Source organism: Microcebus murinus, chromosome 18 (assembly GCF_040939455.1).
Source record: "Microcebus murinus isolate Inina chromosome 18, M.murinus_Inina_mat1.0, whole genome shotgun sequence".
NCBI lineage: Eukaryota > Metazoa > Chordata > Mammalia > Primates > Cheirogaleidae > Microcebus > Microcebus murinus.
The window spans coordinates 40,551,079-40,564,572 of NC_134121.1; the positions used below are offsets into that span (position 1 = coordinate 40,551,079).

The 13,494-nt window shown below is 57.5% G+C and overlaps 1 long non-coding RNA gene across 1 annotated transcript; it reads left to right on the plus strand.

The window, feature by feature from the left end:
• Positions 1 to 949: 949 nt before the first annotated feature.
• Positions 950 to 4,571, plus strand: LOC142861871 (uncharacterized). The gene is made up of 3 exons (XR_012912976.1): positions 950 to 1,002; positions 3,620 to 3,700; positions 4,285 to 4,571. It is a non-coding gene; the product is annotated as an uncharacterized LOC142861871 (long non-coding RNA).
• Positions 4,572 to 13,494: the final 8,923 nt, after the last annotated feature.

The following is a 13,494-nucleotide window of genomic DNA, read 5'->3' on the forward strand; positions in this document are numbered from 1 at the left end:
TCATCGCAAGCCACCCCCAGGGCCTCCCGTCATGGGACAGCAAGGCAACCCTGCTTGGCCCCTCTCTCTCTGACTTCCCCTGTGTGCCCGAATCTCCCAGAGTCCCCACATTTCTCTGCTGCTGTCTGACTCTGCGTCTCGGGGTCCCTGTGTGCTGCCCTGTCTCAGTGTGTCCTCTTCACATCCGGTTCTACCTCTGGGACCTGTGAAAGCTCTGTGTGTCCTGAGTGTGGCTCTGTACCTGTCTTTGGGCCAGTCTGTGCTCTCTGGGTCTCTGAACCTGCTGAAGTCTCCATCGTGCGTTTGTGTCTGTCTCTGTGTGACACGTCTGTCAGTGTCTCGGGGCTGTCCAGCTCTCGCCATGAATACTGCCCCATCTGGGGTTGCTCTGGCTGGCCTGTCCCTGGCCGAGGGCCCTCTGGCTCATCCGCCTGGCTAACGCTGCAGGGTAGGGCGAGACGGGGCGACTCATGGGCTTAACCAGGGGTGGATGACAAGGAAGAGAGCGGAGGAGACGAAGGCACCGAGCCCCACCCCTCAATGGTGCCTGATGCAGGCCAGCCAGCCCTGAGACACCAGGACGGAGCTCTACCAGGCCAAAGGGCAGGGGTGAGAGGGCAGGGGACATACCAGGCCAGGGTAGGGGCAGCGTCTCACAGAAACAGAAACAGAGGGAGCGTGGGGAAGACCAGGAAGCAGATGGAAAGACGGGAGCTCTGGGTTCTCATCCTGGCTCCCCCACTAGCCCAGAGGACCTTGGGCCGGACCCCTCCCGCTCTCTGTCTCAGTTTTCTGCTCTGTAAAAGGAAACAGCTGGCAAAGACCATCCCCTAGAATTCTGCGAGAGAGCCAGGGTGACAGAAGACATCCCTAAACCCAGGGCAGAAGACTGGTTGTCCCTTTCTGTCCCTCAAGGAGGTGTCTCAAAGTCCCTTCTAGTACCAACAGCCTCTGTGTCTGTGATTCAGCACCGCCAGGATCAGGACAGAGGGAAGCATGGAGGTTAGACTGCAGGAAGGACTTCCTGCCAAGCAGTGGGAGGGTGAGGAGGCCCAGCTTCTCCCAGCAGTCATCCAGGGCCCCTCTGTTGGAGCTGGGGGTGCAGGGGCAGGAGTGGGGGCCCTCGGCAGCCGGGTAATTAGCCAGCGCTCTCAGGCCCTACGGGGAGGGGCTGGCTGGACTGAGAAACCAACGCAAAGTGACAGGGGTGGTTTTGACACGCGGTGGAGCTGACGGGCCCAGGGGGCCAGGACTTTGGTTGGGGGGAAAAATCCCATCAGATGATTAAAAAATAGGTCAGAGGGAAGAAGCCACAGCCGGCACTGGGTCCGTGGTGAGAACGCCATGTAGCTTCCCCAGGGCTGTGGACCGAAGTGGGGTGGGGGCGCTGAGGAATGTTTGCAGGGGGCGGGTGAGCTGGGAGTAGGGACAGGAAGGCTGCTGGCCCAGCAGCTGGCCCTCTGCCTCCCTCAGCCCTGTCTGATGGGGACACTTTGGAATGCTACTTGCAGTCTACCTCTGGCTCTGGCCTTCCTGTTGTGCCATCTTCCTCCTCAAAGGCAGGCCATGCAGCTCTTCCTCTGCTCACCCTCTCCACCCACAACATACACATTCCAGAAACACTGAGACTGTTGCCCCATCTGGAAGCCCTTCTTACCTTCTAGCCTTGAGCTCTCCTGCAGCAAAGGCAGCTTGCTGACTTATTCTACATTTCTTTCTTTCATTTTTTTAAATTTTAGAATATTATGGGGGTACAAATGTTTTGGCTACATAAATTGCTTTTGTACTGTTTGAGTCAAAGTTCTAAGCGTGCCCATCCCCCAGATAGTGTGCACTGCACCCGTTAGGTGTGAATTTACCCATCTCCTCCACCCCACTCCCTCCTGCTTGATTTCCGATGTATGTTATTTCTATATGTGCACATAGTTGTTGATCGATTAGTTCCTATCCTACATTTCTTGCCCATCTAAACAAATTTACCTGTCACTCCATCCCCCTTGTCTGTCATCTTGCCAACTCTGTGTCTGGCTTGGTGGTCCACTTTGGCCCTCCAGCTTGTTCTCAGGGCTTCCTTTTACCTCCTTCCCTCTTTTCCTGCCTTCCCATCTCCTGCCATAAATCACAAAAATGACAGTGACCTGGGAAGGCAGAGGGTGAGGAGGAATGAGGTAAGAGACCCAGGAGCCTGAGACAGGGTGATGCCTCTAAGCACTTAGTAGCTGGAGGCTAACTGACTGTGTCTAGATTGTCCAGAAATCTGAGATGCCTGGTAGTATCTCCCCTGGCCCCCCACCCATTTGGGCAGTTTACAGCCACCTCAAACCCCATCTACTTAAGACTGGAACATTCTTTCAGCTGTCTTCCCACAACCCCTGGTACTGCAGCTCAATCCCATTTCCTTTTCTGAGATCACTGGAACTCACAGAGAGATTAGCACCTGAAATTCGGGAGTGGGACGGAGGCCTGGGATCCACATGCCACAGCGCCCTTCCTTATAAATCCCAGGCACAGCAGAAAGCAGGCAAGCAACCAGTGTCCAGAGCAGAAGGACAAGCCAGGCACTGGGCTCCCAGCAGTGCTGTCTCCAGCTGAGTGGGCACCTGGGTCCCAGCCACTGCCATGAAGGGCACCCAAGGCCATGTTGGCGCGAAAATGGATTGGCTAGGTCTGACCTTGAGTTTAACCCCACTTACCACCCCAGACACAGATCCGCTCTGACACTCACATCTGAGATTTCCCTGGGAGCCTGCTGTCTACTGCTCGGGCCCCCAGTTAGCCAGGAAGTGTCAGAAGGCGTCCAGCCAGCCTCCTCCCACCAGGGCCACGGGCAGCTGGCGCTCTGCACAGGGCCCAGAGAAGGCCCCTGGACCATAGCTCTGGCCACAGGGAACATAAAGCTGGTGTGACTCCCACCATCACCCCCTCCCCATGCCTGTGTCCATTTCTTTCCAGTCGCTGGCACCAGAACCTGACATTCTGTGGGTTGGGGAGGGATGGTTACCGTCAGGCGAGTCCTTAGCAACTGGGAATGGAGATCTGGACCCATCACCTTGTATCTCTCTCACACACACGCGCACACACACTCTGACCTGGGGCCACCAACCAGGGCTCAGGGCCCCATGAATGGGCTGTGTCCCAGCACTCCCCAACTCCCACGACTCTGGACACATTGCCCAGTCTAGCTTGTACTTTTGCTCAACCTCAGTGAGTTTGGAAACTAGAAAAACCCCAGTTCTTCCTGACCGCCCCTCCTCCCACCGCTGCTGGGGGCCGTGGGGAAGCTGAGACCAGAGAACACCCCTGGCAACTCTTACCCTTGATTTCCTTAGACTTCGCAATGGTGTGTGGGCGACTGGACAGGGACCACCGTTCCCATTTTACAGACAAGGAAACTGAGGTATAGAGAAGTTAAATACCTTGTCAAGGTCACACAGCTGGTGCCCTCCTGAGGAGCTATTATGCTTGTACCATGCATGGCCCTCGTTTGAGCCTCCCTCATCTGCACGAAGAGGACACTACTATTATTCCCGTTTTACGGATGAGAAACTGATGCTCAGTGGGTGACACGACTCTCCCAGGCTCTCAGTTACTTATATCTGCTGGGCCTCTCTCCTTGTAGGGTGTCGTGTCCGACTCAACCCTGGTCACAGTCCTTCCCCTCATGCCCTCTGGAGAAAGGTGCGCCTCCTCATGTCACCTGGTGAGTGTTCCCCTGATTTGGAGACATCATTCCTGGTGTCCCAACATCATCCCTCACCTCAACCCAGGTCTCCTCTTCTTACCTCTCTGTGTGTCCTTTCTGTCGCATGACCCTGCAGAACTGGACCCTGTTACTCAGGAAATCCCATCCCACTGATGGGGCAGGAGTTATGGGCAGCAGGGCTTGGGGATTGAAGGGACAGGGACTGGCTCAGTCCCACACCCAAGGTAGGCCAGGCATGGTGGCCGTGGAGGAAGATGGGTGGGGACTGGAAGGATCCAGGAGTCCTGGTTTCCAGATGCAGGGTGGGAGGCAGGGGGGTTCTTCACTTCTCTGAACTCCGTGCCCTGGCAGCAGAGCCCACTGCCCGGCACCCAGGCCCTTAGGTGCTTCTGTCCGAGTGGGGAGGGGGCCTGGCAGCTCCTGGAAGCGGGAAGGAGATGCCACTTGGCACGCTCCCTGCCAGGTGGTGCTGCTGCCCTCTTTCTGCCCACGCCCAAGTTCATCACACCTTCAGCTCTGCCCTCCTGATAATAGAACCTGCACTCTCTCTCCCTCTTGTTTCTTGGGTACCTGTGAGCCAGTGGCCAAGAGGGGGGCTCCAGAGTCAGCTGAAGCCACCAGCTGCTCCCCTCCCCTCCATGTGACTGCCTATGAATCTGGGGACCCCTGTATGCCCCTGCTGCAGCCTCGGCAGGGGCCACAGGACAGCATCTGGGGCTTAAGAGCTCCTGTTCTGGGCTGAGAGCAAGGAGGAGGCTTTCCTTGACAACATACGAGGACATCAGGGGCCCCAGACTCTTCTGAAGATCTAAACCCCTGGAACATACTGTTATTAAACAAACCCACGGCAGACTTCCAATAAAATAATCTGAAGGAGAGTCCCTTCCTTGCCCCAGGCTGTAAGTTCTTCTTCAAGTCTAACCTTGATCCCTTGCAGAGGGGTGGAAGAGGGTAGAGATGAATTGCAGTTTCTTATAAACGGGGTGGCTTCTTGTTCCCCGACGACAGTGCAGCAGAGCCCTGTGGTTCTGGCTCTGAGTCAGGCCCCATCGCCCAGGCGTCCCCAGTGCCATCTCCCTCCGCCCCGCCCCGGACTGGAAAATCAGGCTCATGCCTCCGCCGAGAGTCAGTGCTTCCCCTGCTTCACCTCACCATCTCGCTTTCCCCTAAAGGGAGGTGTTTCCTCGAAGCTGGGAAAAGTCAAGGGGGCAGAGACCTCACCAGCCACGGGGAGGCGGTACTCGGTGGGCACCAGCACGGGGTGGGGGTGGGGCTGCCCTGCTTTCCTGTCCCTCTCCCCTCCCCCTCTTCAGCCCAGCTCCCCCATCCTGTTCCACCGGCCCTGGCACGTGTGCACGTGTGTGCACTTGACACACGTGTGGGGGTGATACATGGGGGTGGCTCCCTCAGCCCCCGAGGGTGAGGGTGGGGGTGGAGGAGAAAGGTGTCATGTCTCTAGGGTGCCTATGAGTGACACAAACTTTTCCCACACATATGTCCTTCGCACCTCTTATGTCCACACAAGCTCTCCATCCCTCCCAGAGTCACAGATCTGGCGAGCATCCTCTCCCCCACTTTTGTCCCCCACTTGTGTCCCCGGCATTAAGCAGGTTCCCTCGGGTGCCTGAAGTGAGAAGCCTATGTCTTGTGGAGTCCAGAGGAGCCGGGCACTTAGCATCTCAGAAGACTCAGCCGTGTTTCCTCCCGGCAGGAGCTGGTGGGGGCAGGTCACAGGCCAGGCAAACCCTCCACCTTCCCACCAGTTCGGAAGCTCCAAGGGACTTCAGAACCCACCCCTAAGCCCTGGAGGAGGGTCTCAGCCTTGGAGAAATTGAATCCTGGGGAGGGAGTGGCCAGAGTCAGCAATCTGCAGAGCCTGGGGGAGGGGGGAGAGAATGAGGGAGCTAAAACAGAAATAGCCGGGGAGGGAGAGAGGGAGAGAGAAACTGAGACCATGGTCAGTCAGAAAGAGAGCCAGGGGCAGTGCTGGGCCGGGCAGGGCCTTGGGGACAGGAGGGAAGTGTGATGATGGGGACTCGCAGTGGCCTTTCCCCCTTCTTCACTGGCATCATGGATACACGCAAGGTCAGTGCTGAGACACTCCTAGTCTTTCATCTGGAGAGGGGGTCTTATTGAGGGCAAGACGGGCTCAAGTCACCGGAAGGGAACACTTAGCCAGGCAGAGCCCACCTCCCGCGTCCCAGGTCCCAGACTGCAAGTTTTCTAACCCCAGGGGGAATCAGGAATGGGATTCCTTTCTTTCATCAGCAGTTCCAGCATTCTCCGTGGGCTCAAGCACCAGCTGGGCTGCCTGGCAGATACCCAGGCCCTGCCCAGGGGAGCCCCGGAGCCAGGTCCTGCCCTCAGCAGCAGCTCACTCGGCTCCCTTGAGAACTACAGCTGGAAGGAGATGGGGAGGAGACTCTTCTGCTGACCCAGGTGTCCTCTGTCCCAGCCCCTTCCTACTTCAAGAGGTTGGGTGAGGAAGCCCAGGGATAATGCCACTTCCACCTTGGCGACCCCCACCCCCTGCGCCAGCAGACATGCCGGGACATAGTGCCTGCAGGCCCTGCCACCTGACAGCTCAAACTGTAGCAAAAGCCTCCAAAGAAAACCACTTTCCATCTTGGCCTCTGGCTCCTCTGAAAGTGTGGGGGGCTAATGGGAGGGGCTTCCAACCCCCTTAGTCATCCTAGGAAGCCAAGCTGAATAGCAGTGACTGATATTCACCCAACCACAAGCCAATTTTGTGGTTGCAGTTGTTTTCAGAAGGGGCAACGAAGCAGCAGCAGGAGGCCCTGGGCAGAGGGGTGGACTGTCTCCCGGATCCCAGCCTCTGCCTAGGCACTCTGCCCTGGCACTCAGCCCAAGGCTCAGAAAGACCTAGAATTGCACCCACCTCTCTGATTCGCATGGACAGGGTTTATAACAGCTAGAAACACTTCTCTCTCCCAGCCCCTCTGTGGACCCCTGGCTACTCCACTGGGTAGGCTGGCTGCTTTCCCTACCTAGGATAAGACTCTTTGCTTTGCTTTACTTGTTTCTTTTCTTTTCTTTCCTTGCATGTCATTTTCTTTCCTTCCATCCCTTTCCTTCCTTCCTTTTTCTCTTTCCCTTCCTTCTTTCTCCTCTTCCTCCCTCCCCTTCTCTCTCTCTTTCTCTCTCTCGTTACATGTGTGTGTGTGGTGTGTGGCAGGAATAATCTAGAAGCCACAGTGAAGCGAACAGAGGCCGCTGGAGTCTCCCATGTGTACTCCCCAAACCACATCTGTCCACCTCTATCCCGAGCTGCAGGGAAAGAGATCAAGATTCAGCTCTGAGGGAAACTTCCCGCTGAGTAGAGTTAAGAAGAGTCTCAGAACTACAGAATACCAAATGTCAGAGCTGAGAAGGAAATTAAAACCACCTAGTCCAGTCCCTTCATTTTTTTCAGCCAGAGGAGCAGAAGCTCTGAGAGGTGGCATGGTGTGCCCAGAGCACGGCTAGAAGCAGGGCGCTCGCCCTCAGCACGGGCTCTAACCACCTGCCCTCACCACCCCTCGAGCTGCAGATTCTCTCCCTTTCCCACATTTTCCTATGAACCAGACCCCTTGTCCTCACCGCCAGGGAGAAGAAAAAAGTAACCGGGATGGGCTCAGCTCAAGGAGGCAGATACAGGTCAGCTGCAGCCCAGGCACAGAAAGTTGTAGCATTTTGGCAACACGTGGCATCGCCTTGTCCTCCTCCTCCTGGAGGCCTGCCTGCATTAGCTATGGGCCTGCCACCCTCCACACCTGGTGGCCTCAGCCACGGCAGGGAGAGAAAGGCGGAAGCAAGGGTGAAGGAGACGTGCCTGAGTACCAGCCACAGCTTGCAGCGCTGGGGGACAGGGAAGGAGGAGGAGAAGGAGAGGGGCAGGAAGTGGGGTCTGAGCAGGAGTGGGGGACGAGTGAAGCTAGGGAAGCAGAGGCACCCCATGGGGAAAAAAAAGCCACCCTGATGAGTCACTGCTGCCCAGGTGCAGCCCTCCTGGGGGCTGCCCAGCTGCGTTTAAAGTTTATCATGTGATTTCTACAAAGGACAACAGAGTGGTGGACTGGAGCTGGCTCGCAAAGGCCCATTACGTGTGTCTCTTCTCAATGCTGGGTGCCGCGGTAGCCTAAATTGAAGAGCCAGTTGTTAAACACTTACTCGCACACCACTGGATAATGGGGTCAGCTTCAAAGCCAGGAATATATGACTGCATACGCATGTGGGACTCCATGTGTGTGTCTTCGTGCACTTGGAACGCACCTGTGTGGCACTCTGTTCCTGGTTGTGTGAGACTGTGTGTGTGCATGTCACACGTGTTGGGAAGAGTGTGTTTCTTCAGGTGTGTGTCCCCGAGAGCCTGGTAGGGGGGGAAGGGGCATGTGTGTTACCTGGGTCTGTCCACGTGCTTTGTGCATCCTGGGCGAAGTGTGACAGGGTGAGTCTGAAGGTAATGTGGTGACAGTACATCTTCCTGACTGTCTGTGGGGAGGTGACCCACCTGTGCCCACTGTGGGGGACTAGGGCGGGCAGTGCCCGCCTCTGGCAGGGGGCCAGAGACACACAAATCCCTGAGCTCAGAGGACTCCGGTAGTGCTGACACCCTGTGCCAAGTCCCACCTCTGCCCTTCCTCTGTCCTCAGGCATAAGCATCTGCCAGTCTGGGCGGGAGTGGGATGCCAAGGCAGTTGAGGGGCTCGCTGATCCCCCACGAGAGTTCTGTGTGCTGGGCACACCACAGAGGCCAGCACCAGGGGGCACTGTCCTCTTCCTTGCCCCTGACCCATGCCGGAGCGAACTATCTCCTTCACACCATCTCCGGATCCTCCCCCTCGCCTCCCATCCCCAGTTTGCTTTTGCTGCCTGTTGGGGGAAGGGAGAGTTCAGCTCCAGGGACATCCACAAGGCCAAGGGGTGGAGGCAGGGGCGCGGGGCAGCGGGTAAGATCCTCCTTCCATCAGCCCCGTGCAACTACTCACCTCTGGGCTGAAAGCCTGGACTGGGCGTCCCTCCAGAGCAGGGTGTCCTGGCTAGAATGACACGGCTCCCTGCCCCTTGCCAACCCCTGAAGCTGCCCTGCCCCAGGGATTTGGCTCCAGTGCCTGTCACCTTTCCCAGGGCTCCCTCCCAGGGGTCCTACAGGCCTCTTGCTCCAGGCACAGGTGGAAGGACCAGTCTGCTGTTCCCCAGAGCTGCTCTTTCTCCCCCCTCCCCTCCCTGGGACACAAGGCCAGAAGAAAAGCATGACAAGACAGTGAGAGGGACTTTCTTACCCTACCCATAACCTTCCACCTCAGATCCCTTACCCCATGCTCTGGCTTGGGGATATGCATGTTCTGATGCCTAGACCCACCCTCATCCCTCCTGCCTGGAGCCTTCCAAGCCACCACCTTCAGTGGGTCCCTCTGCTCTGTCCTCTGCCTCCATCCTACACTGCCCCAAAGCCAGACCAAGCTCCCCAGCCTTAAGCAGGAGGGATCTGCTGTGAGAAACACCCAGCGGAGCTGCTCTCTCAGTTTATCTTTGGAAATGTGTCCCTGTGTCTTCACAAGAAGTGCTTCCCAAAGTCTAACCCAAGGTTCCTACTTCTGCAGCCATGCCCAGCACCTCCCAGGCTAGAAGTGGGGCCTTCTTCCCACCCAGCCAACCTGCCCCTTCATGTGGAGCTGGACTCTCAGGCAGAGAAACAGCCCATCTCCAAAAACGAAAACAAAAGTCCGTGCTCATCCCCAGCGCCCTCTCTATCTACACACCCTGCCCGCCCCTGCCCCAGCCACCACAGAAACCCGCAGGGCATTGGAGCCTGCATCCCAAAATGAGTCAGGGCCCTTCAGAGGGTTGAGCTGGGGTGCAAGAATTCCCCTTTGTGCCAGGCAAGGGCTCTGCCTGACAGCAATCCCCATGCAGCCTGCTCGGGCCCAGCAGCAAGCCGGCTTCCCCTGGGGAGGGGTCCAGCCTTCTCCGGTGCTCACGGCCCTGGCCACAGCCTCTGCCCTGGCCCTCTTTTAACGGCAAAGTTCCTGGCTACCTGATGCTAAAGGGGGTCCTTGCAGAGCACCAAAGTGCGGAGTTGGGGGCAAGAAGTGCTTGGGCCTGCTGAGCTGTGTTCATCCCAAGGACATGAACTTCTCCCTAGGTCTGAGGCCTCAGGGGCCCCTAAGGGGTCGCCAAGAGGCCAGCTCCAAACCTCCCAGCTCCTTTCTGCTCTCACACTCAAGAGAACAAGACTTTCCCAGCGGGGCGGGAAGCGCTGGGGGAGCCGGGGCCAGTGGAGATGCCCAGGACAGTGCAGGCAGTGGTGGCCCAGCTGACCCCGCGGAGGCTGGCCTTCTCCCCACCCTGCCCCCTACGCTGCATATATTCTCTCCCCCAAAATAGCATCTCTGGAGGGAGGAGTGAGGGAGTTCTCAGCTCACCGCTCGCTCCTTCCCACAGTGTGTTCACAGCTTCTTGCTGTCTCTCACGACCTGGTTTCCCTGCCTGGCCCTCTGCCCCGCCTCCACCCGCACAGCTCACCCGCAGGTCGGGACCCCTGGGGAGAGGGAGCCTCCTCTCCTCACCCACCACTCTGCCTCCACGCTGACTGCCACACTGTTCCCTAGCCTCCTTGGGACAGAAGTAAATTCAATGCACATAAATTGAGCATCAAAGGCATCTGTGAGGGTTTGTACAGCAGTCGCTGGGGCAGGGGATAGAAATGGTGACCTGGAACAGTCCTGACCCTTTTCTTTAAGGATCTCATGAGGGGAGGCCTGACACTTGAAAACTACGTCCAAGTAAAGGTGGGCCAGAGGCCTCTAACAAAGCTGGGGGTCCCCAGGGGGTGGGGGAAGGTCCCTCTTCACCCCCACCACACAGCCCCAGTCCCACCGGTCCCTGACTTGCCTCATGCCATCTCTAGGATCTAACTGCGAGCTCTTCTGCTGTAGGTTTGGCCTGTCTCCCACGTACCATGGACCCTTGAGCTGCTCCCAGATTGGCAAGGGAGGCTGGGAACTTGGGCCTGGGAAATGCCCAATCTGATGGGGAGGCAGGAAGCAGACTGGAGAACATTGACAGAGACGACTCCCCAGCTGGGCAGAGCTGGGGCTGTCACAGCTGCAGGAAGGCCCCAGTGAGAGAGGGTTCCCTGAGGAGGGAGGGTGGAGTAGGCTCCAAAGTAGGGAAGAGTCAGGGCTGGAGTGTTTGGGGCCGAGGGAGTGAGAAGCTGGAATGGGGTGTCTTCCCATTCTGGGAGCGGATGTGCAACGGTGGCTGCATTTCCCCTGCCCTGGGGCCAGCTGTGGGGCTGACCTGCCCCGCATCGCACAGTGGGAGTATTGGGGGTAAGGAAAGAGAGACTCAAAGTCCCCTCCAGGGGAACCACCTCCCCCCCTGTTATTTCTGGCTCCATTTTTTTGGTCAAGAAGGGTGTCAGTGGTAATGCAAATTAGGAGGTGTTGGAGGTGCTGGCCGACACCCATCCTGTCCCCTCAGCCCCTCCCATCCCTCCCTCCATGCCCACACTCATGGCCGACTGGGACATCTGTGAGATGCGCCTGGTGACCCGGCCCTCGGCCAAATTGGCATGGAGGGTGGGTCCCCACCAGCTGACACCCAGGTCCTCCCCTACCCAGTCCCTTCCTGCCCTCAGCCCTGCCGGCCTCCTTGAGTCATTGCCACAGGGCCGCATGGCATCTGCATGGCCGGGCGAATGCCACAAACCAATAAGTGCCTCAAGCCAGAGCCTTCAAGCCCAGGCTGCCGGTGGGCAGGGCACAGACTGGAGTCTTCAGCCCTCTGCAGATAGAGGTTGGATCTCAAAAGGCATTTGGGCAACCAGCGCCTGGAGTGGAAATAAAGAAAGTGGAGGACGCACAGGAATGGGGCAGGGTGCTGGGGGACTCCATTCTCCTCACAGTACCTGGCCTTGGCCCAGACGCCGTGCCCCACTCTCCCCACTCAGGAGCTCCTTGCCCTTGACGGTTCATCCTTGTGTCTAGCGTCAGTTATTCCTGTGGCCACCAAAGTTCCTGTGTTCTTGTCCTTGCTGAGGGAGAGATGGGACTGGGGGAGCTGTCCTGCTCCCCCTACCCTACAAAGAGGTCGCTGAGTGAAAGCCCCACTCCCTCTGTTCTTCATTAGTCCTAATCAGCTGGGTGAGGTGTTTCTCATTAACACGGCTGACTCACCCACACACACCCCCTCTGTTAGCGACAGCTTCTCCCGACATACACTCTCCTGCGCACGCTACCCCCAGCTTCTGAAAGGAGCCGTTGCTCTCCTCAGCTGATTGTCTGACACAGCCTGCATGGGGACCCGGGACAGGGGCGGGGGTCTCCATGGCCTGGTAGCTCTGGCTGGGGAAACCCTGGGGGGAGAGGGGCCGCAGCTGGAGAGAATGTTGGACGTTGGTATCTTGGCATATAGACACATGTCCCCGGATGGCTTGGGCTCTGTGAAGTCATCTTCCCTGCCCCCTGCCATGTCCGGCTTGGGGTCTGTGCTGGGGAGAGTGAGTAGGTCCCCAGGTGTGTCTGTTGCAGCCTTGACAGAGGCCTTCCTTCCACCTTGCTCCTGCAAAAGTTGCCCCACCCTCCCCATCTTTCCAGGAGTCTAGACATGCGTACCCCCTTGTCCCCACATTCTCTCAGGCCCTTGTGCCCCCTCCCCGTCTGCACAGAGTAATGAGTGCAAGTGTCCCTGTGTCTGATCACAGACCTGCTTGAGAGAAGGAAAGGGATGCGTGTTGGCAGGGCTCCCCAGCCCCTCCCCAGCTCTCACACCCCCATGTCCTCTCCTTTGGGGGGGCATTGGACAGAGGCTGCAGCTCTAGGGGCCTGGGCTGGGGCACGCTAGCTTTTCCTCCCTTCCCTGCCTTCCCTCCCAGCCCCCAGCAACTTTCTGCCCTGCACCTGAGCCCTTTCCCAGTCCCTAGAAATCGAGGAGACAAGCTGCCAGAATCTGCGCCCTATGTCTCCACGCTCCCCCTCACTCTGGTGACAGGGGAATGTACAGGTTGCAGGACACCTGGGTTCCCTCCCACCTTCAGACATGCTCAGGATGGGAAGTAGCTACCTGGGTCATCCCCCTGCCTCTGTGCCAGCTCCTGCCCACTCATCCTTCGCCTCTTTTTCTCAACAGCCAGGATTTCTCTTCGCCTTGTGCATCCCCAGCCACCCCTTATTCGTTCTCACCCGTCTCATAAGTGCTTCCAGGGATGCAAACAGCACCCAGAGCCAGAAACTGGGAGCTGCCTTCCTCCATGGGAGTTGACTAAAGTGGGAGAATAGCAGGGGCCTGAGCACCCAATGTGCCAGAGGTTCCAGAACCTTCTCTCCAGGGCTTATGAAGCCATGTCACATAGGGACGTCTGGCCCCACTTTACCTGGCACTCAAGACTCAGACAGAACCACATGTACTCACCAGCAAATTGGTATTAACAGATCAACACCTCAGTGGACATATAGGAATAACATTTATCGGGTGTTGGGCAGGTGGGAGGGGGAGGAGGGGATGGGTATACACAAACATAATGAGATGGGGGATGGTCATGCTTGAAGCTCTGACTCTAGGGGGGAGGGGGGCATGGTCAATATATGTAACCTTAACATTTGTACCCTCATAGTATGATAAAATAAAAAATAAAAAAAAGACTCAGACAGAATCCTCAGGCTGCCGATGGAATCAAGCTCAGATGAACTTTTAGAGGAGAGCTGTAGTTGCAAACTGCAACGGAGGACCTCGGAGGCTGGGAAGTCTCCCCACAGGGGTCTGGGCCTTGGCACTGACTGGGAAGGGAC